Here is a 6,046-nt window from a genome sequence, read left to right as displayed (position 1 = left end):
GAACTGAATTTCTTTGGCTCTGTATGTGAACTGCGCTTCCACATCCTTCCACAAGGTGGCAGTGTTACACGTGCTCTTAAACTCACCCAGGCAAATGAATGTATTTTCTCCTCTCTTTGAGATCCAGTCAAATGGTTCCTGGTACTCTCAGTCGCTCTGATGGGAAAACGTTGTAGTTCTATAGCCTAAAAATGACAGATACAGAGAAAATTATACATTTGTAAATATTTTATTATCATCTTTTGCCAATATAAAACTATTAAATCTACAAGCAATTTTTAATTGTCGTTCAAATGTAAAAATAAGTTAACCGCTGTATACTGTAAGGCAGGGGTCTCAAACTCAATTTACTTGGGGGGGGGGGGGGGGGGGGGGGCACTGGAGCTAGGGTCTGGGTGAGACTGGGCCGCATCAGGTTTTTCCCCCAAAAAAACAAAAAAAACCCCACATTTATTAAAAACAGAAAAATGAATAAACTTTGCTTTGGTTCCAATTTTCTACAATAAAAGCTCTGATAAAACATTCCACTGTTCTCAAATATCTTACTTTTTATTTTTCTACACAAAATAAGATGAAAAATAAATAAACAAATCAAAAATAAAGAAAATCAATCAGTAATAAATAAATAAATATAATAATAATAAAAACTTAAGAAACCACATATAGTTGGGTAGACAAATTATTTTTTTCAGATTAAAATGAACAAAGCATTATTAGAGCCCTGTAGACATGACAAAACACGACTATAGTCACATTTATACTCTTTTTATTTACAACATATTGCGCAACTGCAGGGTCTTGAGACACATGCTAACTCGCAAACTAGAGAGCTAGCGACCTAAACGGTAGCCTTCAAGTTATTTCCTTTAAACTTAAATATCCAAAAACTTACCACTTCCACACGGATAGGGAGGATAACTATTAACAGTTATTTAACCTTTAACATGAACATTAATCAAACGTAATATTTTTTTCTGGGTACATGATACCATACAGCATCCATATCAAACTTGCGCGGGCCGCACTAACATTAAACTTTCATATCAAGGTGGGGGCCTCAAACTAGTGTCACATTTGGCCCGCGGGCCGCGTGTTTGAGACCCCTGCTGTAAGGTATAAATGTATGGACATTACCAATCGTGCCTGAGAGGGAAGTCTCATCACATAAAGTGCAACCTCCTGTATGCGTTTTTGATTCACTCCACAAGATGGCAATAGCTGCATCTAAGTGGCATACAGTAAAAAGCGGCTTTATCTACCTCTGCATGTCCTTTCAAATGCAGGTTGTGCCACTCAAGCTGTTGGGCAAATCGGAGTAAATTTTATTGCCATTTTACATCAGAAGTTGTCCTTCACTAAACTTTACACACGGAGCAGGTCTAGAACTATGCTAACTCATACATGAAAGAGAACCACTTGGCGATGGAGGCGAGGAAAAAACTCCCTCGAGGGAAGAAACCTCAAACAGAGGCCAGACTCTGTGGGGTGGCCGTCTTGGTGTGAAGCGCGTGTGTTAAACTTGTTTGGTGCTTATTTCTATTACAACGTTGCTTCTGTTGCTGTTTTGTGCAATATACAGTAATGCTTTGTTAATTATGGTTAATTACTTCCAGATCTGACTGTGAAAAATGTATTTCCACGAAGTAGGATTCCTTATTTGTAAATGGAATATTTCCGTAGGGCAGGGGTCTCAAACACACGGCCCGCGGGCCAAATGTAGCCCACAGGGCGCTATGTTGAGGCCCCCGCCTTGATATGAAAGTTTAATGTTAGGTTTGATATGGATGCTGTATGGTATCATGTACCCAGAAAAAATTATTACGTTTGATTAATGTTCATGTTAAAGGTTAAATAACTGTTAATAGTTATCCTCCCTATCCGTGTGGAAGTGGTAAGTTTTTGGCTATTTAAGTTTAAAGGACATAACTTGAAGGCTACCGTTTAGGTCGCTAGCTCTCTAGTTTGCGAGTTAGCATGTTCCTCAAGACCCTGCAGTTGCGCAATATGTTGTAAATAAAAAGAGTATAAATGTGACTATAGTCGTGTTTTGTCATGTCTACAGGGCTCTAATAATGCTTTGTTCATTTTAATCTGAAAAAAATAATTTGTCTACCCACCAACTATATGTGGTTTCTTAAGTTTTTATTATTTACCGTTTTATTATTATATTTATTTATTTATTAGTGATTGATTGATTTTCTTTATTCTTGATTTGTTTATTTATTTTTCATCTTATTTTGTGTAGAAAAATAAAAAATAAGATATTTGAGAACAGTGGAATGTTTTATCAGAGCTTTTATTGTAGAAAATCGGAACCAAAGCAAAGTTTATTCATTTTTCTGTTTTTAATAAATGCTTTTTTTTTTTTTTTTGAAAACCTGATGCGGCCCAGTCTCACCCAGACCCTAGCTCCAGTGGCCCCCAAGTAAATTGAGTTTGAGACCCCAGCCGTAGGGGGTAAAAACACCTGCCTCATCTCTAAGATTTCAATGCAGCCATACAACACAAGACGCATACACAAAGAACTACTATTTTCAAACTCTTCTTTTCCTTTTTTTTGTGCTTTATTTTCGTTCCTCTTTTCGGAGATCCCTCTGATTTGGTCTCGCTAATAGGGGGTCTGCTTTTCCTGTACAGGGTGGGACCACCAGCCTGGCACCCAGTCACGTGCACATACACACACACACACACACACACACACACCAATTACAGTCTTTTACATGTGCACACAAAAAGGAGCTGTATGTGAATGCTTTGATTCTATATTTGAATTTTGTGTGTTTCAGGGCATCGTGAAACATTTATTTACTATACAGGCACATTTTAAAGTAAGAATTATTATTATTAACAGTCATGTAAGTGTAAAAAGAAGGTAGCCACTGTATAATGAAGAGCTTCTGGTGGCATTTTGGAGGTGATGCTGTAATTAATAAGTGTCATGTCATGTCATGTAGAATGGGTGCACAGAGAGGCGGGGTACACCCTGGACTGGTCGCCGGCCAATCACAGGGCACATATAGACAAACAACCATTCACACTCACATTCATACCTATGGACAATTTGGAGTCGCCAATTAACCTAGCATGTTTTTGGAATGTGGGAGGAAACCGGAGTACCCGGAGAAAACCCACGCATGCACGGGGAGAACATGCAACCTCCACACAGAGATGGCTGAGGGTGGAATTGAACCCTGGTCTCCTAGCTGTGAGGTCTGCGCGCTAACCACTTATCATTTATTATTATATTTTATTATTATTAAAATATTGCGGTTAATTGGTTCAAGACTCGAGCTCTGTAGATGGAGCATAGAAAACATGTTTATGTCCTTCTAAATACAATTTTTAGCATTATTAGAGCCCTCCAGACATGAAATAACACCCCTATAGTAAGTCACTTGTTTATGACGGAGTATTAGAGCCACATAAAAAAAAATAAATCAGAGATTTGGAGAATAAAGTAATGAATTTAACATAATAAATTTGCAAATTTCAGCCCCAAAAAGAGAATTTACAACAAATAGAAGATATGAGATCTCTAGACATGAACTAACACCCCTATAGTCAGTCACCTGTTTACAACTGAGTTTTAGGGCCACGTTAAAAAAATAAATCAGAGATTTCGAGAACAAAGTAATGAATTTAACATAATAAATCTGCAAATTTCCCCCCAAAAAGAGAATATACAACAAATAGAAGATATGGGAATGTGATGATAGAAACAAACATTTAAATGGTACGGGCACATAACAATATTACATGGATTTATGAAACCCATACTGCAAGGAAAGAGGAAGCCAAGGAAGAAAAAAGGAAGAAGAAAGGAAGCGGAATAGACCGAGTCTTAGCAAATGGCACACAACCAACAAGCGTGGAAGAAAATGGTGGACCATTCCGAGAGTGGTGCCCCTACAACACCTTTAAGGAGTTATGGGAAAATAAGAAGAAATCCACATGATCGTCGAGCTGCATATCTATGAATAAACCGTGCCGCCTTAAAAAGATTTAAGGTTTACTTGAAACCTGAAATAGCTCATCAACACAACGCCCCATGGCTAAAACTTCACCGTGCAGCTAATTTTATACCAAAAAACAAACAAACATGTATGAAAACGTGCGGAAAAAAATCCCAAACGTAGTTCGGGTCTGGGGCACTGGAGTGACCCCTTCTCGGAAAACCATTAAACAGTAACAACTTTCCATGTTTTTTTTGTTTTTTTGATGAGTCCAGTCTTGCTGTTTCCTATACCATGATGATACGTTTGACAATAGTAACATACTCTTGGGTCGAGGAGGTATGTCCTTCTCTCATCAGTCACGTTTACCGTGGCGACATCTGAGGCCGGGGGGTTTATTTTAAACTTGGTGGTTTGTGGTGCCTTCAACAAGGAAATATCTACCCTGTGGTATAGGGAGCTTCTTTAAGACGCTTGGAACTCTGGAAGTTTCAATCTATTCTGGAAGCGAGGAACTTCCTGTTGGCTTACACTTGAGTTCACCCCCTTTTTGCTCTTGTGCAACATGGTTGTGTAAAAGGTATGGGCAGCCAATCAGAGAGCAGGCGTGCAAAATGTCCTTACGCAATTGAATATTACGGGAATGTTTACGTCTTGAAAAATAGTGTTTACTTTTTTCGGGGGTGATTTTTACAAGTGTAATGATAACCATAGAACGCCACGAGGTGACCATATCTGTACAGAAAATTTGTTTTCAACTTGGAAGTCAACCAGTAACACAAACCAAAGATGGAAAATATGTTTTTTTTTTACTACTATGGGGGTTGCGGGGGTGCTGGAGCCTATCCCAGTTGTCTTAGCATTTTGTACCACTAAGAGTAAATTGGGCCTTAAAAAAACAATAAACTTTAGGGCATAAATGCCACTCAATTTGATAATAATTGTGTTTTAATGTCAACAATAATTCATTCATTCATTTTCTACCACTTCCACCACTATCACGAGGGTCGTGGTTGGTGCTGGAGCCTATCCCAGTTGTCTTAGCATTTTGTACCACTAAGAGTAAATTAGACGTTAAAAAAACAATGAACTTTAGGGCATAAATGCCACTCAATTTGATAATAATTGTGTTTTAATGTCAACAATAATTCATTCATTCATTTTCTACCACTTCCACCACTATCACGAGGGTTGTGGTTGGTGCTGGAGCCTATCCCAGTTGTCTTAGCATTTTTGTACCACTAAGAGTAAATTGGACGTAAAAAAAAAACAATGAACTTTGGGGCATAAATGCCACTTAATTTGATAATAATTGTGTTTTAATGTCAACAATAATTCATTTTCTACCACTTCCACCACTATCACGAGGGTCGTGGTTGGTGCTGGAGCCTATCCCAGCTGGTACACCCTGGACTGGTGGCCAGCCAATCATAGGACACATATAGACAAACAACCATTCACACTCACATTCATACCTATGGACAATTTGGAGTCGCCAATTAACCTAGCATGTTTTTGAAATGTGGGAGGAAAATCCGTAGTACACGGGAAAAACCCACGGGGAGAACATGCAAACTCCACACAGAGACGCCCAAAGGTGGAATCGAACTCCGGTCTCCTAGCTGTGTGGCCCGCGCACTAACCACCAGCCCACTATGAAGAGCACTGAAGTTCATTCATTCATTTTCTACCGCTTTTTCCTCACAAGGGTTGCAGAGGTTGCTGGAGCCTATCCCAGCTGTCATGGGGCGCGAGGCGGAGTACACCCTAGACTGGTGGCCAGCCAATCACAGGGCACATATAGACAAACAACTATTCACACTCACATAAGAGCACTGAAGTGAATAACCAAATTCACATGTACGTTTCCTGGCCGAGCTGCACCGCAGACGAACGATTCACTCGCTCAGCTTGCGAGTTTTCATGTTCGACTTGAAATTCACTGACTCATGGGTACTCAACAAGGATGCCGGTTATATCATCAGCTCTCACCTACAATTACACTTATCCACAAAGACCCAAACACTCCTCAGATGGAGCGTTGTATTCATAGAAAGTACACACTCTTACTGCATTGTCTCGTCAGTAGTTCC

The sequence above is a fragment of the Doryrhamphus excisus genome, chromosome 20 (assembly GCF_030265055.1).
Source record: "Doryrhamphus excisus isolate RoL2022-K1 chromosome 20, RoL_Dexc_1.0, whole genome shotgun sequence".
Lineage (NCBI taxonomy): Eukaryota > Metazoa > Chordata > Actinopteri > Syngnathiformes > Syngnathidae > Doryrhamphus > Doryrhamphus excisus.
The sequence above is the reverse complement of the archived record's forward strand: the minus strand, read 5'-3'. Positions refer to the sequence as shown.